Here is a 16203-nt window from a genome sequence, read left to right on the forward strand (position 1 = left end):
GCATGAAATCCCCCACACCCAATGGCTTAGAAACCTGAGTGGTGGTGTGACCCACCGGAGCCTGTGGAGTGCTGGACTCTGGGGAGTATTCTGGAAGCAATGTGAAGTGTCCTCCTTGCAGAAATGCATTTACAGATTTGTCTGGCTGTAAACCCTGACCTGGCTACAAGGACAAAACAGCCCCAGGGGCCATGTCCCCTCCCCATCTCATCTGCCACTTGCCCACCTTGGCTGTCTGTGCACCCACAGCAGTGACCATGGGCAGTGGTGCCAGCTTGGACCTCACCCGTTGGAGCGGGCAGGATGTCACACTAAGCTGACATGAGATTGTTCGTCACTGCCCGTCTCCGTGCTGCTTGGGGTTCTAACAGCACAGAGGAGCATTCTGAAGTGATAGATAAATTGGCTTCATGTAGGAACAAATCATTTTACTAAGAAGATTTTACCGGAAGACCAATCTGGAAACGGCCCTTACTTCGGCCGCAGCTGCTGGGACGTCCTGGGGCCTCACCTGTCTGGTCTGCCTGTCTCCTTGCTGCTGTCAGGGCGGCGGGGTCCTCAGGAGCAGTCCAAGACCCTGGGGTGGGGATTTACATTTTTTGGCTTCCTTCAGACCATATGGGGTTTTTTTTTTTCTTTCTTTCTTGTTCATGGGCATTTGATTAAAAGTTGTGTTTAAAGAGCTGCAGTTCACTTGGGTTTTACTTCTCAGTTTGAAAGACACTGAACTCTCAACATGGCTCTGCCCAAGGCCTCTGCCAAGCAGCCCCGTCCATCTTTCCATCTGTCTGTCTGTCTGAAGAGACAGGAAGGTGGAGAGACTGCAGGTACCGACCTGTCTCTAGGCCGCAGAGGGCAGCCATCCAGCATCCTCGGGACCCCGTGGCTCCAGCTGCTGACAGATGGGAAACGTCTGGCCTCCATCACCAGGTCACCTCGACAAGGATCTGTAATGGGGGCAGGGGCAGGGGTGGATGAGAAAGTAGGAAGTGGATGCTGGGCAGTGAGGTGCGAATTGACGGCAGAGCCCAGCCTGACAGCACCTTTGATTGATGAAAGGACATTGTTAACAAGCCTTTAAAGTTTCTCATTAATGTTTTTTTCATTGAAAAAAAAAGCCACCAGACAAAAGTTCCACATGGACAGTAATTAAGATAGATCCCGTACAGTATGGTATCAGTGTTGGGAGGCTTTAGGAGAAAATTACCCGCCCTCCTGTTAAGGACTTCTTTCCAGGCTGCCATTTTCTGGCCTGTTGAAAGTCCCTGGCAGTGTGGGGACCTGGGCGGTCAGGCACGTTCTGCAGGTGTGATGTGGTCAGAGGGTGCAGAGTGGAGCCCGCCAGCTTTCGTTGTCATGGACTCTGATGCAGTAGGGGAGGAAGGGCAGGGAAGGGTCTGCTGCCGTGGAGGGGCTGGAGTGCTCAGCTCCAGGTGGGTCCCAAGGAGCTCGTCTGAGCAGAGTGCACGTGGTGTGCGTGGTTCTCACCAGAGATGCTCCAGCCCTGGGGTGAGGCGGCTGTCTTTTCCCCTTGTTTCTACGTGAGGGCCATTGTACACACAGCACCACACGCGTGCACACCCAGGGGTTCTTTCCAGGTCTTCCAGGTACACATCACTGCTGGTGGGACCCTGAACACCAGTGGAATGCCTGCATCCAGGCTGATGTGTTGACTCACATTAAGAAAACCCAGCTGGAGAAAGTATCAGGGTCCTAATGTTAAGCAACATGTGAGATTGTGCAAAAAGGAGTGCTTTTGTGTGTTGTGATTGCCATGGCTACGAGGACAAGCGGATGCACATGTAACACTTGGCAGGCGACAAGGAAGCCTGTATGGAGCATGGAGCCCGGTCCTGAGCAGGCTGGACTCTGCCTGGTGGCCCTGGGGACTGGCACTTGCCTCCCCTGAGCCCCTTGCCAGAGGACAGATAGCCCGACCGAGGGCTCCTCCCACCTGACCAGACGGGCCATCTGCCACCACACCCCGGGCTGGACTCCACCCTTTCGGGAACCTCGGGTCAGGTGAGAGAACCCCTGAGCCAGACCTGAGACGTTCTGGAACACTCTGGAGCCAGCTCTTCTGCAAGAGCTATGGGCTGAGATTTGGCAACCCCATTCCAGGTAGAAGTTGGCCTGGCCGTGGCGGTGGAGCTCTGGGCCAGGACGCCCAGGTCCTGCACACTGTGCATGGAGTGGCTCTCTCAGTGCTGATGGTGAAGCAGACCCTTGGGACAAAGGACCCTGTGCTCCCCAGCCCCCCAGGCCGGAGGCAGGTAGCTCTCGTCAGAATGCCCCACTCCAAGGTATCATGGTCAGCTTCCTGGGCCCCCAGCAGGCTTTGGTCCTTCCCCCTAAGCCACACAGAGAGTGGGCCTCCCTCACCCACAGGAGCCTTGGCGGGCGGTATTCCCACCACATGAGGTCCCCCAGGGCACTAACCCCCCACCCTTTGGCTGCTGTTCTCCAGCATGCAGGAGTGGAGAGCTGTCCCCGCTCCACGCAGCAGTGGCCAGAGGCTCTCTAGTCACCCGAGCAGGGAGCCCATGCCCTGTCTTGGCTGTAGGTTAGCAGAACACGAGACCACCGTGGGCCGCTCCGCGCGTTCACCTCCCCGCAGACCGCCACGCCTGGCAACACCGTCCGCAGAGGCCACAGTGAGCTGAACTGGGGAAACGAGGACCTGGAGAACTATGGAGAAGCCCCTTTCCCTAAGAACCTGCACAGTGAGCATGCTCTCAGGGTCCCCCCAAGGCCACTGGAGGAGACAGCCAAGCTCCAGTCACCCCAGATCTGTGGGGGCCACTGCCTTCACTCTGACTTGGAGGGGCTGCAGTGTGGGTCACTGTGAGGGCACAGGGAGCAGGCAGCAGCCATGGAAACCCAGTCCCTGGGCTCCCGAATCCACAGAGCCTGGCAGGGTGGAGGGAGAAAGCACCCAGAAGTGATGGGGAGGGGCATGAGGGCCTCAGTCCAGCTGTGATGTCCCGGCCGGGGCACTGGGCCCAGTTCAGGGCTTTGCAGCCTTCCTGATGCCCTGTGTGGCTGGGTTTGGGGCCAGGACTGTGACCTGTGATAGCAGGTCCAGAGTATCTGAGAACACCCAATCCCAGAATCTTCCTCATCTAAGGATGTCAGGCCTGAGTCACCATGCCCCAGACCAGGCCCAGAAGCCAGAGGGAATCCTGGTGTCTGTGGCCCCACCCGAGTGTCAGACGCATTTCCGAGGCACACCTGGGCCTCCCTGCCCCACCTCCCAGGAGTGCCCGTCAGCTCCAGGATGCAGCCAGTACAAAGAAGGGCCATGGGCATGTCACCTGCTGGTGCTCACAGACATCCGTCTAATAAACTGTGGCAATAAGGACAGCAGATGGGATGAGGATGCTGTGGTCTGGGCCTGGGAGAGGTTGGAGCTGGTGGCCTCACAGATGGGCTGGTTCTTTTCATCACCTTTTAATGATGGCATCTGTGGGGTTAGCATGTTTCTCTTGACCTTCCACTGTGTCCCCCTCTGGGCCAAAGCCCGAAGTGGACTGGGCCTCCTCCCATTGGGACTTCTCCCATTAGGTATCCTGCCAGGACCTGCCTTGCTTTTAAGATGGAGAAACAGCTTCCCCGACTCTGGGAGGGCCAGGTCCTGCCACTCGGAGGTGAGGCCAGTGCAGGGAGCCAGGGCGGTGAATATGGGCGTCCCTAACCCCACCTGCCAAGGGAGGTCCTCGGTGTTTTCATCTATAAAACGGCGATGGGGGGCTTGCCTCAGAAGAGTGCGGGAAGTAGCAAGAGACTTCAAAGATCTTTGAAAACTACAAGACACAAAAAAAATAGAGTGAGAACAAAGACCTCTCCAAGGCACATGCAAAGAAGTGTGGCCAGGGATGTCACCAAAGTTGTGTTACGCGAATAAATGGGATCAACTCCCTGACCCAGCAGTGAGGGACCGGATACCTCCACTGGAAACATTCAGTAGAATGGGCGTAATCTCAGCCTGTTTTATTCCCTTGGGAAGAGGCCCATCCCAATGGAGCGATAAGGAAGAAGAGTTGATGCAAGACAACGCATAAGGCATGTGCCCAGGTGCGACGCCCAGAAACGGGGTCAGAGCTCATCCCCTGTCTCTGGGTGAGGGGATTACAAGCAGTTTCCCTTCTGTATACCTGGCTATGCATGGGTGTGTACACAAACACATGCCCACACATATATACTGAACATACTACCTAAGGACGGAGGAATGGAAGGGAGGGAGGGAGGGATCTCAGTCTTTCCATTTCTGTTTTTATTTTAGATTCAGGGGAGGCATGTGCAGGTCTGTACAAGGGCGTACTGTATTTTTTTGCATGATGCTGAAGCTTAGGCTTCTATCGATCCTGTCACCCAGATAGTGAACGTCTGTACCCAGTAGGAGGCTTTTCAGCCCTGTCCTCCCTCCCCTCCCTTTGGAGTCCCCAGTATCTCTTGTCCCCATCGTTATGTCTGTGTATACCCAGGACTTAGCTCCCACTTCTGAGTGAGAACATGCAGTATGGGGATTTCTTGCATCAGTTTGCTTAGGATCATGGACTCCAGCTGCCTCCACGTTGCAAATGGTTTTGTTCTTTTTTATGGCTGCATAGTATTCCATGGTGTATATGTACCACAGTTTCTTTATCCAGTCCACTGTGGATGGACACCCAGGTTTATTCCCCGTCTTTGCATTGTGAATGGTGCCGTGATGAGCATAGGCGCGCATGTGTCTTTTCAGCTGGACAGTTTATTTTCGTTTGAATAGGTACCCAGTGACAGATTGCGGGGTCGAATGGTAGTTCTGTCTTAAGTTCTCCGAGATATCTCCAAACTGCTTCCCACAGGGGCTGGGGCAATTTGCAAGGAATCTCTGTTTTTTAGAAGAAAGCTCGGGTGAGAGGAAGCGGTGGTATTTATGCTACTCCCTATACACAGCGCAGATCCTCAGGACTCCGTGACGAACACAGTTCTCTATTTGAAGAGACCACTTCCCAAGGAGGTTTATAAGAAAAAATACCTGTTAGTGTTCATTTGCGTTCTCAGGAAGACCCTGGGGTCTAAGGAGAAGTGGTCTTTGAAGTGGTTGGTTCATAAGTTATTGACTGAGGGTCCGGGCTGAAGGAAGCTGTGCCCGGCCAGGTCCATGGCTGTGTTCTCTGGGGGAGAGTTCTGATTTTGTTCAGATGTTACTCGAAAGGATGCTTTTAAGGCAATGTCCAGAATGTAGACAGGAACCGGCATCTGTCCCCAGAGAGTGAGCACCACCCAGGATTGCTAATGCATTCTCATCCCAGGTGACACAGGAGCCTGTTTGTCTTACGGCTTTGATGATTTCAAATGGCCTGGGGTATGCACACATGATGGCAGGTTCATGGGGGCTGCAGAAACCTCTCGAGAAGTGACGTTATGTTGTCTCTGCACCAGCTGTACATGGGTGGTGTCAGGGATCTCCTCACCTGGGCGGATGGAGGAGGTGGCCTCTGGTCTGCGTGTGTTCACCACACACGCATCACCACCTCTTCATCACATCTGTCCTTCCAGCAGCCCAGCTCAGGGGCCACACAGGAAGCCAAGGAAGCCATCGGAGACGTCGCCTTTCTCTCCAGCACCAGTGCCCTCCCGTGGTCTAGGTGGCCCAGGAGATGTGGAGTTGGATGCCAGAGACTGGACCCTGAGGGTCCACAGTGGAGGCCAACTGGTCACATGGAGGTTTTGCACCTGCCTGGAGAAAACACTCAGCGAATGGGGGAAGGACAGTCGGTTTTTCAATTTCAGTTTTGCAGGTTCTGCCTTGTTGTTCCTGCCATTGTAGGTACTCTTGTTTCTGTTGAGAAAGTAGCTGAACGATTTCAGAAGCACAGAGAGTGTGTTTGGTGGAGGATTCGGAGATCATCAGCCAGCCTCATTTACTCTTGCTCCTGAAAGCAGCAGTGGGCAGGCATTGCTCTAAACCCCTTGGCCACAAGGGCTGGTCCCAGCCCTGTGGGAGCTGCTTGGGGTCCAGAATTTCCCAGCCCCTTCTCAGTTTTTCTGCCAGGTGCCAGACAAGCTGGGGCGAGATGCTGGGAACTCTGACAGCCCTTGATCTGTGCTGATTTCCTTTCCTGGGCCTCCTGAAGCCTGTCCTAGCTTAAGGCCTCCTCATGGAGTTTCCTGGAGCTGGGAGCACACAGGCAGGAGGATCTCAAGGCCTGGGAGAGGGAAACATACACACCGGAGGCGCCAACTGGCACCTGCAGAGGGCAAGGCCGGCAGGTTTCAGGAGTCCCCGGAGAAATGGAGAAAGCCCAGACCGCTGGGCAGTGCGGCCACCCCGACAGTTACTAAAGCTGGCTCGATGAGGTTGGGGGGCGTTTCTCCTCTTCTCCCTCAGTGCTTTTTGTGAAAATGAAGCTTTCAGCCATGGAAGACGTGAAGCCCATGGACGCGCAGGCCCTGTCTGTGTCTGTACCAGTGACTTTCCACACTGCTGCTGTCTGAGCAGACGTGCAGACCTGGCAGGAGCCTTTACATACAGCACACCTGCCACCTCTGCCCCACCTGCGGATTGGGAGTGCCACACCCGTGTCCCTGGCTGGTGGTCCTCACAGCGCTCAGCAGCCCACAGGAAGCCGTGGGTGGCAGGGGAACATAGACGGCCTGTTGTCAGCCACTTAAAGGGAAAATCGGCTCAAAAATCAACAAAAAAATTTGATACATAATTTCATGAGAAAATCAAGTGATATGTGAGTCCCCCCATAGCGCTGAGAAGACCTGAGTGTTGCATCAGCAGCAGCTGCTAAATCCCTTCCTCCCTCCTTACGAAGGAAGCAACTTCAGAACACTCTTCTTACGTGCCTGACTTCAGAACACCAAGAGGCTTGCATGCTGCATTTGCCCAGGACCCAGCCCGCGCTGGCTGCTCTGAAGCTCAGCTCCTTCCTCCTGCAGGGCTGCGAACTGCCTGCTGCCCTCCAGTGTGGGCATGAGTGCCCGTGACCCAGTTCCCAAACACATGAACCAACGTCTGGGCCTCAGTGTGACTTAGACCAAGGGCTCAAGATGGCCCGGGGTGCATCAGCGTTGGGCACTGAATTCCAGTGCGTCGTCGAAAAAGTCGAGCATGGGCTCCGCTCGCCGCCGGAGAGAGGCGGCCGGCTCTTGCACGGTCTCCAGGCCAGGAGGACTCAGGCCAATCTGAGAACTCTCATTTATTTGAAGCTGCTGCTGCTTTGGCGCACAGAATGACACACATAAATATTGCAACACCAAGAGGTATGTAGCCACCTGTACTTCTCCCAGCAAACATCGGACTTCTGTGCCAGGAAGCAATGTGGCAGGTATTCCGTAGTTTCAAGCAAATTGGTCTCAGACGTAGATGAACAGATTTTCACAAGGAAAGGATGGAAGTGTGTCATGTGCTGGGCCTGAGCCTGCCGGGGGCTGCGAGTTCATTGTTGCCGGCTAAGGATGGCAGCCACCTCCCTTCCTCCCCGCTCCCTTCTCCTCTTCCCCTTTCTCCTCCAGGAAGGCTCCCCAGAAACTCCACTCCCTGAGCAGGTCCTCCGGCCTGGCATGGACTTCCGTCACGCAGGTTCTGACCCCCAGGCTGCAGTGGAGCCACCGTGGCCTTCGGGTTTCAGTGCTCAGAAAGACAGTGCCACGTGTGCGCCCTACCTCTGCAGAAGCCCTGCAAGTGGAGAACCTTTGGCCCATGGCAGTGGGGGATGGGGGATGGGGCAGTCATGCTCCCTTCAGGGTCAGAGTCCAGCTCCTCCGCCTTACAGGCAGCGTCTTCTGTGAGCTGTGTAACCTCTCCATGCCTTGATCGAATGGGGGCCCTCAAAGAGAGAGTCCACATGAAATCCCTGGGCCCCGGGAATGTGATCTTATTTGGAAAAGGCTCTTTGCAGATACGATTAAGTTAAGGAGCTCAGGATGAGATCATGCTGGATTATCCCAGGGGAGTCCTAAACCCAATGACAAAAGCCTTGCTAATAGACAGAAAAGGGCCAGGTACAGTGGCTCACGAGTGTGATCCTAATACCGTGGGATGCCAAGGCAGGAGGATCGCTTAAAGCCAGGAGATGACACCAGCCTGGGCAACTTAGCAAGACCTTGTCTGTTTAAAAAAAAAAAAAAAAAAATTGAAGATTAGCCAGGCAGGTGGCACACACGTGTAGTCGCAGCCACTCAGGAGGCTGAAGGTGGAGGAGGGTCACTTGAGCCCAGGAGGTCAAGGCTGCGGTGAGATATGATCACACCACTGACCCCAGCCTGCGTGACAGAGCAAGACCCTATCTCCAAAAAAAGAGAGAAAAGAAGACACAGACACAGTGGAGAAAGCCATGCAGAAACAGAGGCCGAGATGGGAGCGACGCAGCCGCCAGCTGGAGTCAGCAGCAACTGGAGGGAAAGGAGGTGTCTCCCTGGTGCCTGCGGAGGAGTCTGGCCCCGCCAACACCTTGATTGCAAACTTCTGGCCTCCAGAGCTGAAGGAGAAGACGTTGCTGCTGCGTTAACCCCCCCGGGGGGCGGAATCTGTCCCAGCAGCAGCCCCAGGAGCTCCTGCAGCCACCTCACCTGTGGAACAGGGACAGCAGCGGCCACCCTCAGGAGGCTGTGCCCAGGTCGCTGAAGGCGGCTCCTTGGCTTCCTGGCACATGCTGAGCGCTCAGGTGGTGGGGGTGGCTTCAGGTCACATTTCACATCAGGCAAGCCCAGGCTCCAGTCCCTGCTTTCTAGCTGTGGGTCCCTCAGGGATGTATTTGCTCCCAAAAGCCACAGCTGCCTGACCTAGGAAAGGCGGGCGGGTGTCCATTCTGCAGGGTCTTCTTTGGCTTTTAATGGAAAGTTCTTTCTCTTGCCCTTGCAACGTGCCTGTCATTTCGCATGACAGAGGTAACGCCCTGGCCGCTGACTTCAGCAGCCTAGCCTTCCCTGAAGGGTGGGGAATTTGGGTGGAAAGCTGTTGATACTGGAGGTTTGTAGGATTGTGGTATACACCCGGCATGGGTTTGTAACATCACAACTGGGTCTTTGACAAACCTGTAACTGCGGTTACAGCTCAAGGTGGTGACCCTGCAAGACTCTGCCCTATGCCATGGACACTCAAGGGGCTCTGACAACAAATGCCAGGGGCATTTATGAGCCACATTTTTTAAAAGCAGCAGCAAATAAGCACTCCCAAAGCCCATGTCCCCCACTGGCTGGGCCTGCCTCTGATGTCCACGACAGCATCACAGCTAAACTCGGTCACTGGGGCCATGTCTTTGCTTAGAAACAGCAAAGCACATTTTTAACACTAATGACGTCAAAATGAATCTTAAAGCCACTGTAAGTAAGGCAGTGTCAGGCCGATGCAACAGCAGACATAAGTAGATCAGTGGAGCCAGATGGCCCATCCAGAAACAGCCGTGGGTATACGGACTCCCAGGATATCATCATATGGCCTTTGGGTTTGGTGGGGAAAGAAGTCGTTTAATACATGGTGTCAGGACAACCAGCCAAGCTATTTGGAAAATAGCACAGTTCCAGAAACCTTAGGGTTCTAAACATTGGTTAAATTGTGTTTTAGTTGTTATTGTTTCAGATGAAAAGATGAGAAACATGCATCTGTTTCTGCATTTGCAGGAAGCATCTGAGGATACGACAAGAACTCAGAAGCCGTAAAGGAAAAGATTGACTTGTCTAACCTCATGAGCCTATTGGAAACAGAAGACAAACGGTACACTAGGAGAAAGCGTTGGCAACATGTAAGACAGAAAGATTGTGTCCATAATATATAAAAAGCTTCCGCAAATCAATAAGGAAAACGCAAACTACCCAGAGTACAGATGAGCAAGGAATATAGACAGGTGCTTGTTTGTAGGTTAAAAGGAAACATAAGCAGCAGTTGGAAGCCTCTAGAAAGAACAGTAGAAGGACCCACTGAGCTTGACAGTGATCACCTGGAGTGACCTCCAAGAGACCTCCCCCCTCACAGGGGATTGTCGCATAACAAATTAAAGCAGGATATAGCATTTTGTTGTGATCTGGGTGAAAAATGCAAATGATATGTAATTCTTTGTCCACGGGGTAGAGAAGGGACAGGCGTCCGCTGTTGGTCATCGTGTTGGTGTGTTTTTGGAGGCAAGTGAGGCAGTGTTTTTATTAAAATGGTAAATGCCTATGCTGTTTGACCAAACAATTCCACTTTTAGTAATCCATTCTACAGAGCTATTTCCGTGAGCATGTAAGGCTGTAGCTACAGGGATACACATGGCGCCGTCGCTAGTGACAGCAACAGATGGGGAACAGCATAAATGTCCATGGGTGTGGGGTTGGCTGTTTACATCCCAGTAAATACGTCTGTGCGACACAGACCATTCTGCTCTTAAACATGGTAGAGGAGACCTGTGTTCACTGACACAGGAAGGTAGTCATGACTCATGGCTGAGTGAGAAAGGCATATATGAAAACATCTGGTAAGAACAGTGTCGTTTTTTATAAAACAAAGTATTTTAATTGTTTGTACAGATATAAAATTGTAGAAGAGAGATCATCAAATTCTTTGCAGGAACACATCTTGGTGGAAAGAGTTGAGGAGAATTGCTTTGGTGTGCGGGCCTGTGTGTGTGTGTGAGTTGGGGAGAATTGCTTTGATTGTGTGTCTGTGTGAGTGTGGTGTTGCTTTTCAGCATCATTCAACTCTTATAAAAATGTCTATTTATTTTATAATGAAGAAATAGTTATCACTTTGAAAATATAATCCATGATTCTGTTTTAAAACCATATATATATATATGTCCATGTTGTAACATTTTTTAAAAAGACCGTCTGCAGAGCAAGATGCGACAGTGATAATCTCAGCAGGAGGAAATCACAGTTTTTTTGTGTGTGTTTAACTCTATATTCTCCATTTTTGCAGTGGAAATGCATTATGTTTGTAATCATGAAAGAATGCATTTACTGGGTGAAGAGGAAGGTCCCTGACTCAGAAGACAGTATGGGCCCACGCATCTGACCACGTGATTGGTGTCATGTGCTTGACCAGCCGTTTCTCAGCTTTCCCCCTCCACTTGCAGGGCTGCTGAGCACAAGCCCCAGGTGAGGTCATGCTGAAAGCCACAGGCAGCCTCTCATCAGATGGCACATTGACATAAATGCAGTATCACTTCAGGGCTATGAGGCTTCAGAGGAGGGGAAAGGGTGAACTGGAAAATCAAGAGGGGCTTCCTGGAGGAGGTAGGAATCAACTGCATCAGCTACAGCTGGGCAGAACATAGAGAGCATCTTTAGTAAAACATGCACCTGGACTCTAGGGAAGAGCAGAGGAGGGCCCGGGCAGTGTGGCCCCTGCAAGATGAGGCCAGGGGACTGGAGGGCCAGGCTGGGAGAGGGCAGACCCCTTTGCCATGAGCACAGGGGTTGTGCGGCCAGTTCTTAGTGATGTTTCGGACGGTGACCAGTCACGGGACAGCAGGACGTGGTGGTCTTCTGACCTCTGCCACAGGGAACACAGTGGGGCCAGCCCCTGGCCGCACGTGATGGAGTCTTCACAAGTGCCCAGCACCTACTGCCCTGGGCCAGGCTGTCTTTCACGTCAGCTCCTTGGACCAGGAAGCATCTGAGAGGCCCTGCAGCCCCGGCTGAGGAGGCAGGCCGTAAGCAGGCCCAGGTCCCAAGTGTGGGCTCGCTCCACGTGGAGTGGTCTCCAAGGCCAGGCCTGCAGTGCCTGTTTCCTGCGCCCTGAGGACCTGGAGAACAGAGGACGGATGGACACAGCAGCCAGGCGGAGCAGGCCTGAGCCCGGCTCGAGGGAAGCTTGGCTTCTCGTCTGGCATCCCCGTGTTTTACATAATTAGGTAAGTCACTTAATGTCGCTGTGTCTTGTTAGAGAAGCTACTAATCCTTAGAGCTAACAGAACTAACTAATTAGTGTAGAACACTTGGAAAATATAAGAAATTCAGATGTGGAGTGTAATTTCCCGGTCCTCCCGGCATTGCCGCTCACCCAGTGTCCCTGGCAGAGCCTCGGGCCTGGCTGCATCCAGGAGGGATGGGTCTTGGAGGTGGCGCCATAAGAGAGACACGTGTCCTGAAGCCCCAGGGCTGCTGGCCACACACCCTGCCCTGCTTTGCTGGCTGAAGGCCACGTGGGGACAACAAGAAGGGAACTAGCCAGGGGCCTTGCAAACCCGGGACCTTGAGGCAGGGGCAGCCAGGTCCCAGGGAGGGAGGCTATGGGCTCAGAGCCTGTCGGAGCCACAGGGAGGTGCTGAGGTGGCCTCAGGGCTGGAGCTTACCCCTGGGAGTATCCGGGCTTCCACCAACTAGTGGTGGCTAAGGTCAGTGGAGCCGAGTGTGGCCAGTCCCGGGGTTGGCTCTGGGCACTGCCCGTGACTGCCCATGCCTCAGCAAACCTGCTTTGCCCTCCACTTTCTCTTCTCTGAAATGGAGCTAATGACATCACCTCACAGCTCCTCCCAAAAGTAAAGACAGGATTTTGGGGCACCTGGCACCGAGCCTGGCGGATGGCACTCACTGCTGTCTTCCTCCATGAAGGAGAATCACAGGACTTCCTCCACAGCTGGTGAGCCACTCAGGAAGGACATCCAAATACGAGACTCGGCCTCGCTCCTCCGAGCTCCGGCGGTGCCTGCAGCTACCTGTAGGGTGTGCTTTTCCTCTAGTATTATCAGAAATAAGATAGACAATCAAGAGTTCACTTCCCAAGGATGTATGGAGCTGTCGGCAAATCATTAATCTCTCTTTAAACCATGGTGACAATATTTACATTTAAGATCAAGATGATGATTATCTGAAGAACTCCCCTGGAAGCTCTCCTCGCAACTGGAAAAGCGCGGCAGCCGGTTAGCAGAGCCACATCCCGGGCCAGAATAACTGCCTGGTGGTCGGCGGGGCCGGGGGTCTGCAGGGCGTCGGCGTAGGGAGGTGAGCTTTCCGGCAGAGGCTGGGGGCTGCGGTTGGCAGAGCAGATCGAGCCGCTCAGGGCCCAGCGTTTGGGCCCAACCTTGCAGGAATGTGGTTCCGACTAGCTGTAGAAAGGCATTTCTGAAAAGAACTGTTTTAATTTATTTAAAAAAGAATTTGTGGGCCAGGCACAGTGGCTCATGCCTGTGATCCCATCACTTTGGGAGGCTGAGGCAGGTGGATCAACTGAGGTCAGGACTTTGAGACCAGCCTGGCCAACGTGTTGAAACCCCATTACTACTAAAAATACAAAACATTAGCCAGGCATGGTGATGTGCGCCTCTGTTCTCAGCTCCTCAGGGGGCTGAGGTAGGAGAATCATTTAAACCCAGGAGGTGGAGGTTGCCGTGAGCTGAGGTTGCACTACTGCTCTCCAGCTTGGCTTCTGTTTCAAAGAAGGAAAAAAGAAAACAGAATTTGTACTCAAATGGTACAGAAAACAAGTGAGTCACAACAGAAGTGAAAAGCCAGGTAGTGGGGTGCCGGGCACAGCCTGGCCAGGACTTAGTTCCAAGAGGGAAGCTCCGTGCCGTCCAGAACCAGGGAGGCGTCCTCTGGAGCGGCTCATTCAGTCTTTGCCATCCAGCACTGGGGAGGGTCCCCTAGCAGCCGTTCATTTCAGTCTTTCACGCTCTTCCTGCTGCCACCACGCCTGAAGGATCAGCCCAGGACTCCCGGGGGGAGGATCAGTCCTTTCTGAGACTGAACACCTTGGCGCAGTCTCATCAGGCCACCCTCTACATGTTGGTCACTACATCTGGGCACTGGCATCTTTAGCAGGTGTTTTAGGAAACAGGTAACATCACCAACAAAAGCCAACATGTCTACTCTTTATCAGGCACCTCCACATACACCGATACCCCCAACGCTCACAGCATTCTGCCAGATACCACGTCTCCCCCACCCAGGACAGGTAAGTGCTTTGCCCCAAATCACCTCACTTTTCACCCGGAAGTCTAGACTAGAGCCTGAGGCCATCACCCCAACATTGTGCTGATCCCACTAGGGAAAGACGCCCCTTCCTTATTCTAGAGTCAAGCCAAGATCCCCTACAGACACCCGTGCACGCTTAGAGCTCACGCTGGTTAAATGTTCCAAGAAGCTAAAGGGTAATGCCTGTCAAATGCGGGAAAGGAGAGGTGGTCTGCGAGTGTGAGGGCGTTGGATGGTCACTTGGTATCATCCTGTGGAGCTGAAGTTGCACCTGCCGTCTGAGCAGCCATTCCTCTCCCGAGCACGTTCCCCTGGAGAAGCTCTGCACGTGTGCACAGGCACCAGGCTGCAGGTGTGCCATCCACAGCACAGCTGTTGATGAAAAACTGTAATCAACCCAAACATCTCTATGGAGAAAAACGAATAACTGCAGAGAGGCATGTTCACATGATGGACTACTATGCAGCTGTGAAAATGAACAATTAGAGCCGTAAGCTGTAGCATGAAGGAAGCTGAGACGTGTGATGGGCTGTAGGAGATTCCTTGTGGTGGAAGACTAGTTTATAAATCTCATAGAGAAGCCTTAAAGAAAATGTATCCGTTTAAACAAATGCACACACACAATTATACATATACACATATATACGGTAAGCCCTTTAAAAAGGCCAGGAAATGATATAAAAGCAGAAACTGTTCCCTCTGGGCAGAGGTGAGGGTCAGACCATCAGAGCAGCAGGAGGTTGATCTGGTTTTGAATTGGGTTATGTGTGCCCTGGAGTCAAATCATTTTACAGAATATATTTTAGGTATATTTTACATATATTTGCTTTTTTGTGTCAGATATTGCACAAGTTTTTAAAACTGTGAGCAGGTCCTGTGGCCACCGTCCAGGACGGCAGTGTGCCGGTTTCAGGTGATGCTCGGCGCAGAGGGTAACTCAGCAGCGGTGCATGCTGACCTCTCCAGCCAACTCTAGGCAACAGGTTGTTCCTCCCGTCTCAGCAGCTGAGCAGAGCTACAGCTGGCGAAGGATCCAGACTCTGCCAACATTGTGGACATCCCCTCATAGGCCCTGGGATGCCCTGTGCAGAGGCAGAGGGTGACCAGGAGCAGTGGGCAGAGCTCAGGCTCGCCTGTCCCAAGAGGAGCCTCAGGTCCTCGTTGGCAAAGAGTGGATCCAGTAGCTCATGAAGCTCTGCAGCTGCCCCAGGTGCACGCTGTCACTCGGCGAGCCTGCTGCTCTGGTGCAAGCACTGCTTCTGGAATCCACTTCCCTGTGTGCAGGACCAGATGTGTCAGCAGGTGGCAAGAACAAGTCCAGCCCCACCTCACAGGGGCCTTAGCTGTGGGATCCCTATCTGCAGGGCCTGGGTTTTGGGGAACAAGGCTTTGCCCCAAGAGGATTCAGATCTGCAGCAGAGCAGGAGGGGGTGCAGTGTATCAGAGAGACCCCAGCACAGGCTTCGTGCATGGACCTGGTGCAGAGGGCAAAGCTTATGAAGCATCACTTACCCAATGCCCCAAAGAGACCTTCAGGCCCTGGAGGAAATTCTCAGGAGAGCCCGTGGAAGAAGAGGTTCAGTGGAGGGTCACTGCTGCCTGGGAAGGAGCCTCCAGCCCTTCCAAAGGCCACACTTTCTGGCAAACTTCACTTTAAAAGACCAGCCGGTGTGCGATGATTTCTGAGACTGGCGTTTGCTAGAGAGTTTCTCGGAAATGAGTTAAGGCTGGATGCAGTGGCTCACGCTTGTAATCCCAGCACTTTGGGAGGCCGAAGTGGGTGGAACACCTGAGGTCAGGAATTGCAGACCAGCCTGGCAAGCATGATGAAACCCTGCCTCTACAAAAAATACAGAAATCAGCCGGGCGTGGTGGCGGGTGCCTGTAATCCCAGCTACTCAGGAGGCTGAGGCAGGAGAATTGCTGGAATCCAGGAGGTGGAGGTTCCAGTGAGCCAAAATCGTGCCATTGCACTCCAGCCTGATCTACAGAGCAAGACTCCATCTCAAAAAAAAAAAGAGAATAAGTGAACTGGTACCTTCAAGAACAACTGACAGAATTTGTTGTCAATGATAAAAACGTGTGTTCTTGAACAAAAATCAGGACTTTTGAAAAACTGTACTGCCATTATGTGGAGTTTTACAACTTCCTGATACAGTCATCCCTCAGTATTCACAGGGGATTGATCCCAGAATCCCTGGAAGGTACCAGAATCCACAGTTGCTAAATCCCATGTTGCTAAGGCCCGCAGTTCAACCCTATGGAACCCACAGACAGGAAGCTGGCCCTTCCTGTTGTAAGTGTGGGCTCCACCGC

At 53.1% G+C, this 16203-nt stretch overlaps 1 long non-coding RNA gene across 1 annotated transcript in view; it reads left to right on the top strand.

Moving 5' to 3' along the window:
* The first annotated feature begins 10734 nt into the window (after window positions 1-10734).
* LOC116554143 overlaps window positions 10735-16203 on the top strand; it is a 30251-nt gene continuing 24782 nt past the window's right edge. The window contains exons 1-2 of the long non-coding RNA XR_004270073.1: window positions 10735-11825; window positions 13793-13867. This is a non-coding gene — a long non-coding RNA (uncharacterized LOC116554143). The remainder of the gene's footprint in view (window positions 11826-13792; window positions 13868-16203) is intronic.

This window comes from Sapajus apella, unplaced genomic scaffold (assembly GCF_009761245.1).
Source record: "Sapajus apella isolate SASKATOON/1434 unplaced genomic scaffold, GSC_monkey_1.0 scaffold13, whole genome shotgun sequence".
NCBI lineage: Eukaryota > Metazoa > Chordata > Mammalia > Primates > Cebidae > Sapajus > Sapajus apella.